Source organism: Malania oleifera, chromosome 7 (genome assembly GCF_029873635.1).
Source record: "Malania oleifera isolate guangnan ecotype guangnan chromosome 7, ASM2987363v1, whole genome shotgun sequence".
In the NCBI taxonomy this organism is placed as follows: domain Eukaryota; kingdom Viridiplantae; phylum Streptophyta; class Magnoliopsida; order Santalales; family Ximeniaceae; genus Malania; species Malania oleifera.
Window position 1 is genome coordinate 85,969,459 of NC_080423.1, and position 19,876 is coordinate 85,989,334.

A 19,876-nucleotide genomic window follows, 5' to 3' on the forward strand; every position below is an offset into this window, starting at 1 on the left:
ACTGTAGATAGTGAGAGTTTATTCTGTGAGCCAATAAAGACCGTGGATGGTGAGAGTTTACTCTGTGAGCCAACGGGAACCATGGACAGTGAAAGTTCTCTGTGAGTCAACGAGAACCGTGAGTGGTAATGGAGATGTGTCCTAAAAATCGGGTTGACTGAACGTCTAACGGATGCACAGAAATCGTGTTTGCATTCCTAACTTTACCCTGATTAACAAGACCTGAGGGTGGAGGACACTAATCCGTAAAGTTCGTACCGCACTAGGGGGTCTGAATGGCTCGTTGGTGACTGAAATTCCTATGTAATAAAAAACAAAAAACAAAACAAAAAAAAATAAAAAAATAAAAACCAAAGGCAGGCCCTTGCTACAATGTATGTCATGTTGAGGCTGTTTGGCATTTCAATAAACTCACTGAACCCATCTAATGGAATTAAGGCTTGGTTTTATGGTTATTGTACATCAACATAGTTTTTAAAAACATGATAAAATTGATAAGTAAAAGCGGCACCAAGATTTTCACAAGCTAAAATTCAAGAGCACATTTCTTTCCATCCAATTTTACTATTTGAAACTTGGAAATATGAAACATGCATATAAACAAAAAAAAAAAAACCATTAAACAAGAAAAACATAGTAATAAAATAATAATGTTTCACATTTTCAAAAATAATGGTATTGGACACTCCATGTGTATTCTATTCACCAAACTACAACACAACTTACATCCATCTCATCATCAAGGTCATTCATCTGAACAAGTGATATGACAAATTCTTGAAGACTCCAAATCAGATATTATTTTAGTGCAGTAAATATGTTCATAAGCATGTTTGATATGAAAAGCCTTGAAGGTTCTTCCTAATGTGGATGATAAATCACAAAAAAACTGTTCTATAAAAAAAAGAAAAAAAATGAAGTAGAACTCGAAACAATTTACATCAGAGGGGGGATGTGCAACCAAAGAATTGCGCAACCAGCCAAAGGATTTCATTTTATGGCAGCAGCAGAGGCAGCAGCAGCGGCAGCAGCAGCAGTCAACATATAAAACGAACCATATTAGCTTCACAACTACCATAATGGTCCCTAAACAACAACAACAACAATCGCTGCCATCAGAACAAAAATACTAAGGTAATGTTTGGAGTAAGAATTTCAGGGTTTGGATTTGAATTTGTGCAGATTTCTAAGAAACTTAAATATAATTTTGTACTATGTTTTATTTAAATCCACATAAATATAAATCCAAAGTCCACATTTCATGCTCCTCTAAACATAAAATAAATAACGGATGAAAGAAAGAAAGGAAATGCCATATTTATAATTATTTCTCCATCTTTTCTCTTGTAGACGACATTATGTGACATCTACAGGTGGTTAGCTGTAAATACTGCCAAGTAGTATTGAAGCCTCACTATCAAACAACAGTTCTACATTCTTAAATTAATAGCCAAATTCACCCAACAGTCCTGGAATTTTTGATACCAATGGTGGAAAGCTCGTGCAAGTTCCTCAAGGATAAGAGGCAGGCCTTGCATTTGGGGTCAAACCACTATTAACATTTATTTCTTGTTTCTCTATTTTAATTTCATGATTATGTGTATTGTGCTAGCTAGTATAATTATTTTTATGTGAATTAATTGATTTTAGTCTTTGAATTAAAATCATACATCAACCAAATTCACCCTGCCCTTTTGGGTTGCTACTTAAACCAACCGTTGGTATCAAAGTAGAACTCCACTTTAGTCATTTAGTTTGGCATGCAACCATAACCAGCACTAGTCTTGCTTGCTGAAGGACAATCACAAATAAGCCTCTCCTATCTAACGGCAACACTTAAAATTATTGGTGGACAAGAGAAATTTTATTCAATCACGCAAGAGAAATATACACTAAAGAATACAACATCCACTGAGACAGCAGAAGTCAAAATGGTTCCTAATTTTATAGTTGAATTTGATAATCATGATAAACTAATGTTAGGATCAAAATGAATTATATCAGGATTTGTAGTCATGGCACTTTCAAGCAAATATGAAATAGGTTAGAAGTTACGAACAAATGCATAAATTAGGTTAAAGAAACAAGAATTGACATGTCAGTGTAAATTTATGAAATGTTTGAAATGAAACCCAGTAAATCCATATATGATATATTTCCACATTTATTGACACTCTTAAAATCATTGGGAAAAAGGCATTCCAAGAAATGGCGCAATGCAAGCGAAGGGCCTTAATCTGGACCCAAATGAACTACTTGATTTTTTTAATGACACAGATAGATTTGAATCAATATGATATGCATGACAACAAATAGAAGAAAAGCATACACTCAAGTCCTCTACAACCTATTTGCCGAGTGAAAGAGATAGTGATAGCGAATCTAATTACTCAAAATTTGCAATAATCACCAACTGCGAGAACTTTTCTCACAAAGAATGAAAAAAACAACTAAGAAGAAAGTTCTCAAAGAAGGACAAATGAGGAGAATCTAGCAAGAAGAACAAATTGAATAAAAAGGACACATTATATGTTTTGATTGCAAATGCCCCAAACAATTATTAGCTGACTAGATGAGTGTCGGTTTCTTTCAAAGTCAAGAAATCCATGATCACAGAATGGGGCAATAATGAAAATCAAACCTCTGAGAACAAATCGGGAGACAACGTCGCAAAACCTGTCTTAAGGCTAATAGTGAAAAATGACACTTGTCTTCAATCCACATGACTAGTGACAAACAAAATTTCTTATACGATTAAGGAGGGTGGGCGTGTAATTTTCTATGATAACAAAAAGGCAAAAACAATCAGACGGTCATATAGGTAAGAACTCTATTACAATAAAAAATGTTCTTGTAAATGGGCTAAAACATTGGCCAAACTTGTGATAAAGGTAATCAAGTTATTTTTTACATGCTTTGTCAAAAACGTGAATAATCATAGTGTCTTGTTTGTTGGACCACGAAAAATGAAAATGTTTATGCTATGGCTTTTGATGATTTTAGAGAAGTGCTTTGCTTGCTCGAATGATGATAGTTGGCTTTGGCACTAGAGAGTAGGTCATGCTAGTGTCGATTTAACTCAAATAATCTAGAAACTTGTTATTGGTTTGTCCAAAATTAAATTTGACAAAAGTAGAGTTTCTGATGCATGTCTTAGAAGAAAGTACACACCACACGCACATCATTTAAATCAAAGGATGTTGTTTCCACATCAAAACCCTTGGAATTGCTTATTTAGACTTATTCAAGTCTATCTACTATGAGCTTGGCTGGCATGCATAATTGTGGATGATTTTTTTTTGTTTCCCTATAGATTTACTTGGACTCTTTTTTTCCCTTGCCATGAAAGATGATGCACTACACAGTTTCAAAATGTTTTTTCTGGAAAAACTCAAAGCCAAAAGGATCTCACAATAAAAGGATTGCATGGTGATCATCCAAAAGAAATTGAAAATTTTGTTAAGAGTTTTGGAATCAACAACAAATTTTCAGTGACCTCGCAACAAAAAGGGGCAGTTGAAATAAAAAATTGGACTTCGATTGTAATGGGATAACTCTCCCAGAGAAATTAGTTTACCAAAGAATTTTTAGGCAGAAACTATAAATATCACCTGGTATATATCAAATTGTGTTTTAATAAGACCTATTATTAAAAAGGTGTACAAACTATTCAAAGGAAGAAAAACAAAATGGTACATATTCACTCATTTGGATGTAAATGTTATATCTTAAATAATAACGAACATTTAGAAAAATTCAATGTGAAATATAATGTAGCAACATTTTTGGGTCATTATTTAAGCAGCAAAGCTTATCGTGTTTTCAACTAAAGGACTCTTGTAGTGAATGAATCAATGTACATTATTTTTAATGAAACCAACTCTTACTTGACAATAGATCAGTCTCTTGATGATGGATGATGAATTGGAAGCTAGGAATGAAAATGGAAAATCACATGTTGAGCCACCAATAAATCACACAAAAGAGGAGAGTTGAGTTTTATCCTAGAAAATCAAGATAACCAAACGCCAAAGGAAAGGACGTGCTAGTTGGCAACACAAAGGTGGTCCATCTTCAGGCATTCAAACTTAGATCTTCTGTAAGAAATTTGTGTGCTAATGTAGCTTTTGACTCGCAAATTGTACCTAGAAGCAAGAGGTCAAATGTGACAACAACTGGCTAATGGCCATGCAAGAAGAATGAAATCAATTCGAGAGTAATAATGTATGGACATTAGAACCAAGCCTAGAGACAAACCCGTAATTGGAAGCAAATGGGAATTTAGAAACATAAAGATGAATTTAAAGTTGTGACTTAAAAAAAAAAACCAGACTAATAGCTCAAGGATGTTCGAAGGAGGAATAGATTTTGAGAAACATTTTCACCCATAGCTACCCTTGAAGTCATTCTGAAGATTCAAAAAATTTTCAAATGGAAGTCAAAAGCACCTTTTTAAATGGTTAAATTTTAGAAGATAATGTGCCAACCTTTTTTTTTTTTTTTTAAGATAAACAAAGCATTGTATATTTGCACTAAAAGATAAAAGATGATACAACAAAAAAGGAAAATAAAACAAGGAGAACAAGAAGTTCTCCATTTACAAAAAGACAAAACAGATATCACAGAAAACAAAATCAATGACTAGTCAATGAAGCAAAGCCACCCAATCTTGCTGTAAGTCATCCAAGACGATGAAACCATTCGCCAGCACCCACAATGACACAAGATAAATCACTTTACTCCAAAGCAAGTTGTTAGGAGTAGCCATGCCTTTGAAAATTCTAGCATTCCTCTCCAATCAAACACACAAAACAATTGTCATAACAGTGCACCACCACAAAGCTTTTCTATCCTTTACCTTGCCAAACCCCCTAAACATAATAGTACAAAAAAACCTTCAACATGGAGAGGCAAACCTTCAAAAATACCAAATAATCAATTCCAAAAGAGAAGTGAAGGAGCAGAGAAGAGACAAACATGAGTAGGTCTCACTAGGCTTCAAACAAAGGACACAAACACCAGGCGACATGGCCATATTAGGTCCTCTCTTTTGAAGCAAATCATTAGTGATGATTTTCTCAATGATCGTAGTCTAGAAAAGAAGAAAAAGAATTCCCCAGAGTGACAAAAGCTCCAAACCCTTTTATCACCTTCCCCAAATGAACACAAATAGATTCAAGCAAGTTCAAATTGTGACAGCTAATTGATCTCTCTCATCAAGACTTATCCAAAAATGGAAATCACAAGAATGCCCATCCTCTTCCAAAAGGAGAAAAGTAGGAAGAGATACGAGAGAGCCAAAAGCCACTTCCCACCCAATGGTCTTCCCAAAAACAAATTTTCACTCCATGACAAAATTTATACTAGACATTAGGAAAATTTGAATGATAAATCTAAGACACAAACATCAAAAGACTCGAATAAGTAATACTAACTCCCACTTCAGCATCCTACCCATTTGTAGCAGACCAAATTTACTACAAATTACGATACGCTAAAGAGATATTTTTGGACACTAAATTACCTAGACCCAAGCCTCCCTCCCTTTAAGATCTACTCAGTCACCCGACCTACAAGATGGTCCTCTACCTGCTCACCCCAACTCAACCACAAAAAATCCCTCATCAACTTCTCTAGCTCCCAGCGCCACTCGTACAGGAACTCTAAGGAGGGAAAGAGAAAAGGATGCAGGACAGAAAAGCGTGGATAAGAGTAATGTGAAGCCCTAAAGTGCAGAACACTCCTTTCCACCCATCCAATCTCCTAGCCATTCTCCAAAAAAAATGGGTTCCAGCATGGGTTAGTATTAGGATTACCTATTAAAGGGACAACCAAGTAGGTAATAGGCTAAGAGAAAGATAGTATCATCTACGAACTAGAGATGCAAAATGAAGATGTGATATGGTCAAATCTTCGCTGCCTACCTTAAGCCCTCCCACAAACCTCTATCAAGTATCAACTCCTCTTTATCAATCATCTTATTCATGGCATCATCCATATTAGTAAAAAGAAAAGGAGAAAAGGGATATCCCTATGGCATACCCTTGGAGCATGAAATCAAGACTTAGCAGTCCAATTTCAACACTAGATCCCCCTTTTTTTAACTGCATCTTCAACCACCTTATTCGCTATCAAAGTTGCATCTAGAATTATATATCACCTATAAAAGTGCATGACTAAGAGAAATAGTATCCTCCAGGACTGCAGTGAATCTCTTGGATAAAACTTTAGACAAAAATCTTACAAACCTTATGTGCCAAGCTAATTGGCCAAAAGTCCTGGACTGTAGCTGCACCATCTCTTTTAGGCACTACGGTCATAAAAAAGTAGAATTAATACCCCTTGCCAACCCATTGCAAATAAAATAAATTTAAAAAAAAAGAACTCATGAAAATTTTTTGAAAGGCCTCTCTCCAAGAACCCCCAAACAATACTGTAAGTTTGTAACAAATGCCATTGCAAACCCATCCGTCCCAAAAGGCCTCTATCCATCTCAAACACCACATTCTTAATCTCCTTCTCTGCAATCCGCCTTGTCTACTAATAAAGGCCACCAATCCAGCCCCTCAACCATAACCCTTCTCTCATCCTCTAAAAAAAGTTCCGATAAAAATCAATAATCAAACCTTCAATGCATCCAGGATCCCTAGTAACCAGTCCCCTATCATCCTCTAGCTTTGTAATAAAGTTCATTATTCTCCTTCCACTCACCACCCTATGGAAAAGTTGAGTTGCAATCCCCCCTCCTTAATTTATTCAAGATTTCTGCTCCACCTCATCTCTTGCATTAAAACAACTTGTTCAAACTCATTGGACAACTGGAGTAGTCTACCAGCTATGTCCTGTGACTTCCTGTGACAGGTCCCTCAACTAATCTATTAGTCGCACCCAATTCCTCAAGAATACCATTTTTTTTCTAGACCAAACATCGCAAAAACTTCCACATGCCATATTTTCAGACACCCTTCATATGCCTCAATCTTTTCATAGAACAAAAACCCCACACACCATCCAAAATACACTTTTCCCACCAATCCCTAGCCAAACTCCAATAATCAATACGTGTCAACGACATGTCTTCAAATATAAAATGGGGTTGGGCCCCATTTAACAGGGTTAGACTCGAGAAACAAAGGGCAATTATCAGAAATAACACTAGGAAGCACTTTTTGAGTGAAGGTATGACATGCATACTCCCAATCTGTAGTAAACAGAAACATATCAATCCTAGTAGCCACTGACCTACTACCATCAGCGAATCACTCATGTAACACTCACTAATAAATGCATCAAAAGCCCTCCTACTAGAGGTGATTCTAGATCCTCCCAGTCTCTCATTAGAAAGCCATATAAAGTTATATAATATTAATATCCCCAACCAACCCCCCCCCCCCCAAAAAAAAAACCCCAAACAAACCAACCAACCAAAAGAATAATAATAATAATAATAATAGGGCACATGGCATAAACAGCAGCTAATTTGTCCCACAAGACACCACTTAACCAAGGAAATTAGGTCCATAGACCAAGGCAAACCACCACTGCCCCTACCCAGTGACACCTAGGTGAAACAGACACTGAAAAGGAACAGATTAAAACATCCAGTTTGTTAGCAAATCTAGTATATCCCAAATGATCACAATGCCCTCTGAGGAGCTAGTAGATACTAATCAAACCCAATCTTTAAACCAAAAATCCCAGATGCTCCCAAGAAGAAACCCATCCCTCAACATTCCAGCTCAACAACTTCGTTCTGCCACCTTACTTCGCCTAAGCTCTTACCCTTCCCCCTCCATAGTTTACATTGGACACCAATTCTTGAAATTCTTTCTCCACTCCTTTTTTGCATTTGTCGGTTCTAGGAGAAACAGCAACCTTAAGAACCTGACCTAAAGGATTAACTATGGAGCAGCCTTATTCTATCCAGAAGCACCCCTGGACCCCTGCTGTCCCTCTCATCCCCTGATGCATATAAGGTTAAGGTCTTTCCCACAGAACTTCTCTCTTCTTGGCATGAAAGATAATTCTTTTTCAATTAAATCAAGAATAATATAGGCAGGATACCTTTGTCAAAATTAAAAAATTCATTACAGGATTCATAAATTCCATTCACAGATTTAGAACCGCAACAGTTGGTCGAAACAGGAATTATAGTGGCAAGAAAAGGAACTATCCAGGAGGCTATCTGCAGCTAAGAATCAAATTAAAATGCAGTCAAGAAAATTTTTTAAATACTTTGTAGGCACACATAATTTAAATCTGTGGTATCCTAAATGCATTTTTTGACTTAATATGATACTTGGATGCAAATTTTGTCAGATGCAAAGTTGACCACAAAATTACTAGTGGCTTGTGTCAATTTCTTGACAGTCCTTGGTCTCTTGGTGGAAGACAAAGCTCCCGTGTATGTGGAGTCCAGGGAAGAGGTGGACAAGGATGGGTCTACAGTACAGTACTATAAAATGTCGCTGCACGCTAGAAACTTCTGTGATAAAAATTGAATATACAGTGGCTGACAGTTGTGCACGATTACTTAAGATAAAACACCAATCAAAGGACTACAATTTACCAATGTTTTAGAAGGCAAAGGCGTAAGGCGAGGCGTTTTAATCCTCAAAAGGCGAGGCGTAAGCCTTTTGAGAATTTGTTTTTTAAGATAAAAAATTTGTTAAATAAATTATATATTTTTAAAATAAAGTAAAAATTAAGAATATCACAAATATAATGTAAAAAAGAAAAACTAGTTGTACTTTGCAAAACACTTGTTCACCATTTGAAAATTGCTAACTTGAATACATAACATAAATCATGACAGGATATAGCTATACCATTACAAAGTTCAAACTATTTTCATGACGTAAGATACAAGTCTAGTTATTTTAGAAAGGTTGAGGTCCACGAGTTTTAGAAATAAAATCATATTATGACATTCCTTTTTATACAAACATGTGGTTAAAATTTTCTAACCAATTCTAACTTGAGAATCACACACCCAAAATGCGTAAGCCTCAACTAAAAAGACGCAAAAGTCATGCTTTTTGTATAAATGCGTAAGCCTTAGCATGTAATGCGTTAGCCTTTTTTGGAATTTGGTATTTTAAATTGAGCCTCAAGGCGTTTAAAGCATGCCTTGCCTTGAGGCAAGCCTCAATTGAGCCTTTTAAAACACTGCAATTTACATCTCAATCATATTCCTATCCTTTATGTACACAAGTGTAATCAGCCAAACAAAAAATTCAGTCCAGCATCAACACACAAACCCAGATTGAAAAAGATAACATTTCATCAGAGATTATGTTAAATAGGGTTATGCATTTGGAATTTATTAACATTAACAATTAAATGATATATTCACCAAAACCTCCGAGCTGAAGAATTCTCTAAATTTCAATTGTTGACTTGACCTTGGAATGTGTAATTCAGTTTGCACAAATATGCAAAATTGAATAATTCCGACTATCTCATTACTGTTTGGCAGCTTCTACAGGTATTTCACATCTCCCAACTCATCCTCCATAAATAAGACACAGGACTCTATACTGAACACAGTAAACAATCTCAGAGGAAACAAATAATGCAATAAATAGTCCCCAAAATGAGCATGGTTGATGATGCCCTAGTTATTGAAACTCTCACAATTATTTATTGAGAAATTATTCTTTATTTTTTATAGAAAAAGAAGCATTAGCAAAGATAGCTAGGAAAAATAGATACAATCAAGAAGAACAAGAAGTCCTCCAGGAAAACACAAAAAAGAAAATTAACAACCATTTAATAAAGCCAGTCAGTCTTGGTTGACCACCTGAAAACAATAGCCCTTAAAAATGCCCACACTATAAGCCCAAAGAGAAGCCAAATACTGCACCCTCTCCCAAAGAATCCCTATCAATAATCTCTTTCCAGAAAAATTCTAGCGTCCCTTTCCAGCCAAATTCCCAATAACACAGCACAAGAAGCACAATTCCACAACCTCTTACACCCTTACCTTTTGCAACAAGCAAAGGAAACATTCAACAGTTCCTCCACCGACTTTGGACAAACCTTCACTTCATCGAGAAGTCCACAAAGTGTATTTTACAAGCCCCATGCAAATGAACAGTGTAAAAACAAATGAGATGCATCCAGCAAGCTACTTCCAAACATAAGACACATATTGGGAGACAAAGCTTTAGAAGGCCTCCAACGCTGCAGCAGGTTGTTCATTTTAACTCTATCAAGTGCCACCAGCCAAACAAGTAGTTTTATCTTTGAATGAACTTTAGCCTCCCAAATTTTCTCCGATGGAGGAAGAACCGCATCAACTTTATTAAGGTGAGAAAAGAAATATTTACACAAATAATCTCCTGACAAGTCCAAGGATCAAACTCTACCGTCACTCCTACTGGAGATAGGGCAACCCTCCACTCCTCTATCATCTAAATCCCTTCTAACATGAAAGTTCCAAGAAAAAGAAACCCTCTTAAGAATAAGACTTGAGGAAATGACTTCATTGTGGTGAGAAGAAAGACGATACAAACAAGCAAAGGAACATGATAATGCCCCCCCTACCTCCAAACAAAACCACCCAAGCATCTTCCCAGAACCTGATACAATTATCTCTACCCAAATTAAACTCTTTTAGAGGATGGAAAGATGGGTAAACCTGCAAAATGAACCTCCGAGGACTCCCTGAAGAATTTCTTAAGCCCAAATTAGCAACCCATTATCTTGGAATGCCGTATTTACATCTTAATAGTTTGTGCTCACTTCCCCTCCAAGGAAAGTTTCAGCCACCATTTAGCCAAGGGCAGCGTTTTTAGATACCACGATACAACCCTCCTTACTTCAACCTATACACCACCTCCAGCTTAACCAAATGATCTCTCCTCCATCCCGAGCCTTTGTGGTATCCTTCCTAGAATTCTAAAACGAGAGAAAAAGAATAGAGGAATAGTAGAAAGGTTGGCTTGTATGATAATCATTCTACATCTTAAAGAGAAAAAGCGCCTTTCAAACCATCCATCAACTTAACTACCTCAGTCACCACCCAACCATATCCCAAAAAGCTAGCGAAGGTGGCGTCCCTCCCAAATAGATTTAGGGCCACTTTAAAACAGAACACCCCACTAGGGAGGTCAGCTCCAAAATCCTATTAAAACTAAGGTTAATTGGTGCAACCCCGCTCCTCCCCAAATTAATTCTAAAACAAAAGACCCTCTCAAAAATCTGCAAAATAGTGAGTCTGTTAACAAAGAAGTCAACATGGTGATGTAGGACAAGAAGCAAGACATTGGGAAGATCGATGTTGGAAACTGCTAAGAAGAATTGGATCGACAATTGTTGGGTTCAGTTAGTAGTTTATTATGTGTGTTTAGTATTAATTAGTATAGGATTATGTCTATTTAGGGATTGTTTGTAATATTCGTGTAAGGTAGGGGTTTGTTTGTAATTCATGTTGTTTTAGGGATACATCATACATATGTAATTTCATGTGCAAAGGCTTTCTTATAAATAGTGTGTGAGAGCCACGTTGTAGAGAGTTAGTTGTGGATGAATTTGAATTGGAAATGAACGTGAGTTTTCCCCCATGGTATCTCCTCTCTCCTTCCACTTCATTCCTCTTTTCTAATTTCTCCATAGCTGTAGAACCTTGATGCTGTCCCGGCATCATTTGGTTAACAGAGCAACATTCGACCTTTTCAGAAATTCCAGCTGTGTCCCCATTTGTTCAAACACCACTCTCCAGCCATGATCCTGAAACACCAGCCATTCCATTGAAAACAGAAACCACCGAAACCCTTCCCCTCAAAATTTCATCACCAACTGACCAGCCGTGAAGTCCCACACACCACCTGAAATTCACCAGCCCCCACCCCCTTCAAAATCCACCCTTGCAGGAGTTTTCCTTGACACACTACCACCACCATTCGACTCACCATCCATCAATCTACCACTCCCCAGAAAATCATCACCGGAGCACCATCTCCAGAGCTCCATGCACCTGACGCGCCAGTGACTGCAAGTGAGGATTCTTCTGGACTTCCCCCTTCTGCCAGAATCACAAGAAATTGGTTCTCACAACAAGAAATTGATGTTTTTCTCCACAATATTTTTATATGTAGCAGCATGGTATTTTGATCACGGACATAACATAATGCAAGCAAGTGCAAAAAATTGACACGAAACACTAGAAATTGAAGAACTATTGCACCATCAGCACTTTGGAGCATGTATTTGTCACTGCCAGCAATCACAAATCAGTTTGCATCACTGTGTTTGTTAGTTTTCTTCGTGAATTTGTTTCATTTCAGCATGACAATCAATATCAAAGGTGAATTGAAGATAGTTTTTGAGAATTTGGAAGTAAGGCTTGTGGAAAATTGTGTTAAAGGGCTGTTGGTGATATAAAGATGCAGTATGTATATGTATATATTCAGCAACACGGTGACAAATTATAGGAAAAAAAAATGCCATTTTCCGTACTTTGAGCTCGATTTCAAGCTTTTCAATACCTTTCTCAAATGTGGAGAAAAGGTTTGCAAAATCATCATTGATGAAAGATGTCCAATGAATGCAGTTTCAATAAATGGGGTCACTCGAATGCAACTTCATCCAGAACCTCACCTGGAGCCTTATGATATGTCTTCAGTTTATAACTCTATTGTGCATGTTTATGAAAGATGTTCGGTTCCTATAGGCTTACTTTCATAATGTTTGGTGTGATATCATACCTATGAAGATTGGCCATGTACTCCTTGGTTCTCCTTGATTGAATGATTTGGATGTGACTCAAGGACATGAAAACACATGTGTCTTCCACTATAATGGAAAGAAAATCATTTTGAAGCCACCAACCAGGACAAAGAATCTGAGATTATTGATCATGTCAAAGTTACTCAACTTGAAGAGACTACAAGCAAGGCAATGAATGTGTTTGAAGATATCCAAAGCCTTTCAAGCATTCCAATTGTAGAGTTTGTCATCCCCAATGAGTTCATTGATGCTAATTCTCAAGCCAAGTCTATGGTGTTGCCAATACAACGTGGTTTCTTGTCTGATTCAAGCCCTGGATTTCAAAGAGTCCAAGTTAGATTCACCCTTTTGATCCTTCAACATTTCAAAATTCAAGTCTGATTTTTTTCAAACTGGGAGAGAGATGACGTAGGACAAGAAGCATGACCTTGGGAAGATCCATGTAGGAAACTACTTAATTGGATCAATAATTTTTGGGTTTAGTAAGTAGTTTATTATGAGTGTTTAGTATTTATTAGTATAGGATTATATGTGTTTGGGGGTCGTTTGCATGGTTTTAAATAAAGGCCGCGACCGTTGCGTAACGCCGTTACGTAAAGGTTTTTTGGGTTACCGATACCGTTACACACCGCAAAATCGGTGGGAAGAAAAATCACGCACGTAGTGGCTGTTACGGACCGCGACCGTTATGTAAAGGCCGCTACGGCCGTTACGTAACCGCTACAGGATTGTTACACCAAAAAAATATTTTATTTTTTACTTTTTCTTCTCACTTTTTCTCTCTCTTTCATATATCATTCTCAATATACCAAGTGGCAAGAGGGGGAAAAAATTATAATGAGGATGACAATGATACAAAATTTACTTTTTCTTTAAATACTCACAATAGATGCATTAATTAACAATTTCAAAATACTAACTTGTTAGGAATTTTTTTTTTAATAATATTAGTAATGTGATATTTATGTTGTTTATTTTTCAACTTCAACCTTTTTTCTTTTCTAGCTATTTTATATTTATATTATTCGTATGTCTTATGTGTCTAATAGATTAATGGAGTGTATAATGTATTTTATTTTATTAATTCATTTAGCACACATAAGAATTTATCACAGATAAGAACAATGAGAAGTATAAATACGCACACACACGTAATTTTCTATCAATGATGGTTTAAAACAAATGTAAACTTGTTGCCCTTACCAAATAACTTAATTACTCGAACTAAAGGATCCAAAATACACTAAAACCCTTTCTAAGAATGGCCAAAAGCTTAAAACATGCAAGTACGCTAATATGCACAAGGTTGTGTGTGCTTCAAAAAAATTCACAGCCGTTACACCCGCTTCCCGTTATGTAACATCCGCTACTCCTGCTTCCCGTTACACCTGTTACCGTTACGTTACGCTACCCGCTACCGCGATTTAAAACCATGGGACTCATTTGTAATATTTTTGTAAAGTAGGGGTTTGTTTGTAATTCATGTTATTTCAGGGATATATGTGTAATTTCATTTGCAAAGGTTTTCTTATAACTAGTGCATCAAAGCCATGTTGTAGAGAATTAGTTGTTGATGAATTGAATTGGAAGCGTGAATTCCCCCCCCGCCTCCCTGGTATCTCCTCTCTCCTTCCACCCCCTTCCTTCCTCTCTTCTAATTTCTCCATGGCTGCAGAACCTTAATGCTGCCCCTGCATCACATGGTCATCTAAGAAAATAATGGTGTCATCAGCAAACCACAAATAAGACACCACTTCCTCCCCCTTACCCAATTTAAGACTCCTCACAACTCCCATATCTACAGCCCTATCTATCATCCTACTCAATACATCTGCCCCAAGGACAAATAAATAAGGGGATAAAGGATTCCCTTACCCCACCCAACCCCCCCCCCCTTTCCTGAGAGCGGGAAGATCTAAACCAAATCTCTGGGCTGCCCATTAATTATCGCTAAGTCAGAAATAATCATTAGACAAACATCCCCCAAACCAATTCCTCCAACCAACTCCAAACCTATTACTTCTCCACATCCTATTCAAAAACTCCCAACTAACTCTATCCAAAGTCTTCTCAAAATCTAATTTAAACACAATGCCCTTCATATGATGAAAATCCTCCACCACCTCATTAGCAAATGAAATATCATACACAATCTGTCTCCCTTCCACAAAAGCACTTTGAGCAAGAGAAATAATGTCACTACGGACAGAAATCAACCTATTATGAAGAACTTAGCAATGATCTTAGAAACAACTGTTAGTATATTAATAGGCCGAAACTCCAAAACCTCAGTCGACCTACTCTTCTTGGGTACTGAGCTAATGAAAGTGGAGTCAACACTCTTCCCCAATTCACCATTCTCATTAACTCATATAGAACCTTCATTACATCCTCTCTCACCACATCCCAAGATTCCCAACACTCCTGAAATAAACTTGTTAAAACCATCAGACCCTAGAGCCTTATCTCTCTCTAGACTAACACTATAAACTGCCCCTTAATCATCAGCTACCTAAATCTTCTTTGGTAATCAATTTTCAAAGAAATAACTGGCCTCCTCAGCTATCGTCCTAACATCAGTCACTATTTCTCATGTCCTCTACTCAATTTCTATTATGCACATCATTGCCCATTTGCCACCTAATGGAAAACCTTTGTTTTACAATCCCCCCTGGCTTACCAATTTAAACATAGTTTTTTGCCTCCAAATCCTAACTTCCTTCAAAAGTACACCCAACTCATACTAAGATTCACTCTCAATTCCTTCCTCTCCTGTAAGCCCCTCCTTGACCTCCTTCCTATCAAAAACTGATTCAGTTCAGTCCCAAAATGGCATCTCTACTTTGGCTTGGGCTTCCCAAAATTTTTCAAACTCAGATTGCTCAAATTTGCAACGTGTTTGCTATTTGCTAACAAAAAAAAAAATAGGCTCTAATGGTCCAAACTTTTACAAAGGCCAACTTCTTTAGCCACAACCCTGAACTCTCTCTCTTTCCCCTTTTCCTTCAATTTCTTTTCCCTTCTCTCTCTCTCTCTCTCTCCCCCCTTTTCCTTCAATTTCTTTTCCCTTCCCACTCTCTCAAATCCTAACCCTAAGGAACTCCTCCTCTTCAATCCACCATGTTGCCTCCACAATCTAAGGGGCTGTTTGGTACCATTTCTATTTTCAAATTCTTGTTTTCAATGCAATAAGAAACAGATTATCAAAACACATTTGTTAACATTGCTATCTTTCTGTTTCTATGGTTGGTAAGTGCGTAATAGTTTCAGTTCAGTCAGTTTTTTTGTAAAATCCCACACCAAAATCGAATTATTCAGTTCCTTATATTTATGAACCGAACCAACGAACCAAAAATATTTGGTTTAGTTTGGTTTGTGTTGGTCGGTTTGGCCTCTTAATGGGCCTTGATTATGCCTACTAAAAACAAAAGCTGAACTTGTTAATTCTATACCAATTTTACTAGAAAATTTGCCCGAAAGAATTCTTATTTGAAATATAATTGGATATTCCTTCTTAAAAATGAGTTGTTGAACCAAACAGAAACAAATGACATAAAACAACCAATCCATTTTGGGTTCGGTTTGGTTCGGTCAGTTTCATCATTTTTGGTCAGCTTTTATACACCCCTAATGGTTGGATGTTATCTCAAAAACTAAAAACCTGATTTTATGGGTTTAAGATGTTTTAACAACTTATTGTCAAAATACTTTAATATTCAAAATTCACTTTTATGGATTAAATCATTCATTTTAAACATAATTCTAAATTAAAAATAAAATAATATGACCATTTGAGTTTAGAATATAATTAAAATAAAAATATACATAAATTATCTTAAAATTGTTAAAAAAAATAGTAAGACATTCAAAAATTGCTTTTGCTATTTTTCAATTGTCCCGTGCAATGGGTAGTTCCTAGACCAAAAAATGAGTTTTGAAATATAATAATTAATTTCTATTTTTTATTATAATTTTTTTTAGTGTGTATTGTTTTGTATTTTCATTGTTTAATCATATTTGTTAGTTATTACTTGATTCAAGGACAAAAATGAGTGCTTGTTGAATTAGGTTTTTATTTTTTAATTTATTTTAATTTCAGATATATTAACCAAGCGCATTGCTAATTTTCATTTTTTTAAGTATTTTTGGTTTTTAGTTTTGGTTTATGGTTTTCATTTCCATAGTTTCTTACAGTCATACCAAGTGGCCCCAAAGTGATGCATAGCCCACAAGCCGCGTTCCCCTCCTTTGCTCCTGCTCTACCCCATCACTCCTCACCTCCCCATGCTATCACTACACCGCTTTGCATTGTCCTCCTACAGAGTAATTTGTCCATCTCTATATCTCAATCTCCACCAACATAAGCCTCTAAATGCTTTCTTCAGCCAGCCACACAAACCTATCATGCACTCAAGAACATGCCCTGCACCTCCATCAACTTGTGAATGACAAACAAGAGACCCCAACTCTGTCACTTACTCCAAGCAACATAAGGACTAACAAAAAGTCCCTCCCTCTTCCCTCCATGGCCACCTCTGTACCTATGCCTCATAGTAAGCTTTATGTTTGTCTTCCCTTCTCTTAGATTCTCTATTTCCAAAACAACATAGAACAAACTCAGTATGAGACCACCTTCATAAAATGTGAAGTTCTCTTTGGCCGTAAGGCCAATCTTGATTACTATAGAAATTTGGCACAAAAAGGCTTTTCAATCCCTTGGTTAGCTTGACCCCATCACTGTGTTGGTCGTTTTCTCTCCAACCTGCACAAGGAAACCAATGTATCCCACATTATTCTTTAGTTAAAGGTAAATACATTACTGTTGATGCCAACCTGATTGCCTTTGTAGTGCACTTAGCTCTGGATGGACTCGCACATAACACAACATTTTGATAAATTAGCACAACTTCAGTTCACTATTAGGGGCGCACAGTTTCTTCATAGAAATCCTTAGCCCTAGCAAAGGTTGTATCAACCATATGACTAAAAGAATGCCAAACCCATGTGGCACATCCCAAACAGCAAACCTCTCAACTTGCCTGATATTTTCCCCCATCGCATCAATACCATCTGTCATAATCCCAAGCTTGTCTTCCTTATGGCATGATTCTGATCATCCTCTTTGAAGGAGTAGGTGTGGATCTGGAATGTGAAATTCACCTCCCCATTCCCAATCAATGCTTTTAAAACTACAAACACCTGGTAATTTTATGCTAATATGCTCAAATAAAGTCAAGACAATGAATATTCCAAATAACACTATAGAAAGAAGGCTAGTCCATCTTCCAACTTCCAACCTGAAACTTGCTCCCCTACTGAAGCCAACATTGGACATCCAAGCAGCTTGTGGAGCTAAACTGGGTGTGGTCTTGGACAAGGTCTCTTTTGCACGCTAGCATTAGGATTACTTTGAGATAGATATGCAATTCCTTCTTCAATCCAGAGGCACCTCTGCTTTTTAGATTCACTTCATCTGGAGTGTAATATCTATGTTTTTGGATTCTCTGCAACACTCTTGGCTGCCTTTTTGTGATTCTATAATAACATTTTCCATGTTTTCTGGTTTTCTGTTGGCTAACACATAAACACTGCTGTTCTCTTGATTTGTTCTATTCAACAACTGAATTTAGCTCCTTGTTTGGATTATATAGTCAATTAATTTTGCTACTCTATTGCACCAAATTCTACAAATCTTGCTACTATATGTATCTTATATCTTGGGATTACCTACACAAGCTACACTTCTTTAGGGGGAGAATTAGTTCTTTTTGCTAATTATAAAAGGGAGAATCCTCCCTAGATATTTTGTTTAATCCTGTCATTGTAGAGATTTTCTTCGTTAATTACTGTAAATTTACAGAACTTTTAAGTCTAGTGCAAATCTTTGAATATCATTGGAACAACTCAATTAGTTACATCAAATTTAAAAATAAAAATAAAAATAAAATCTACAGGAGCTTCGTCATCATCCGAAAGGGGGAGAACGTTGAACCTATGAATTAATTGATGATGTCAAAACATGAGAATGCTTGGAAATATTGCTCAATCTAGACTTTTGATTAATTACATGACAACACACTTTCTTATTCATGCCCTCAGTGATTTGAACAGAAAATACACTTCCACTAGTTATAGCCTTACAAATTCAGAATTACTTTGGCTAATTACAAGCAATGATTTTAACATGAACTTAATTTGTAACTTGATAATTTGCAGGTAGATTAAAGTATGTTGAAGTATGTCAATTTTAGTAGTATGTACTTCATAATGCCTAGCTATATTTAATGGAATAGTCAGCAGTTGTAGAAAAATCTTGACTTAAAAGGAGTTTAATAATTTTGAACAAAGTCAAAATAAACAAGAGCTAGACAAAGTGCAAATTTTGAATGTTGCTGGCTGTTTGGAATTGATATTCAAAGTAATAATTTGAATTTATTTTGCTTCTTATTTGAACAATTTTGATTGGCAAGTTAAATATTTGGGATTACTATTGATGAACTATACTTGCTTTATCTACAAAAAAAAAGATTTGATTCCCTTTGCAAAATCTGGTAAGATTATAATTGGGTCCAGATACTTGATTTTGTCTAGTTCCCCTTTTTACTGAAACTCTTAATTTGATAGGAGCACTTATATGTATCGGCTAGATTAAAACTGTCTGTTTTTTTTCTTTTTTAAGCATGATTACTTGTTTGTATTATTCTTTATATTGCAACACAAACCTTTGAGAGGCAAACTCTTGTAACAAGACTTTGGTCCTTTCAGTTGATTTTTTTTTTAATAACAAAAGAAGATGAATTCGTAAGATAATAAAAAATGTACAAAAAAAAAATAAGAAATCCTTTTAAACAAAAAGAAGAAAAAATTAAATGAAAAGACCAGAAACAACAATCAAACTATCCTGTTGAATATCAGAAAACCACACTCCTTTAAGGCAACCAGCAGCAACACACCAGAGCAAGGCTAAATGGTGAATCTTCTCTAGAAAAAGGAATTCATCTTGTTACCCCCAAAATTATAACTTATTGAAAAATTGGGTAAAATGGAAGACCTAAACTCAATGATAGGTCTCTCCCTCGATTTATAATATATGTCAAGTACAATAGGAATGATCATAATACCCTTACTAACTTACACCTATTAC

At 36.2% G+C, this 19,876-nt stretch overlaps 1 protein-coding gene across 4 annotated transcripts in view; it reads right to left on the reverse strand.

Annotated features, from left to right (window-relative positions):
* Positions 1 to 767: 767 nt before the first annotated feature.
* LOC131159861 (PRA1 family protein A1-like) overlaps positions 768 to 19,876 on the reverse strand; it is a 31,328-nt gene continuing 12,219 nt past the window's right edge. For all 4 annotated transcript variants that reach the window (XM_058115053.1, XM_058115055.1, XM_058115056.1 and 1 more), the window contains exon 9: positions 768 to 1,086. The gene's annotated coding sequence lies outside the window, so the exon portion shown is untranslated. The remainder of the gene's footprint in view (positions 1,087 to 19,876) is intronic.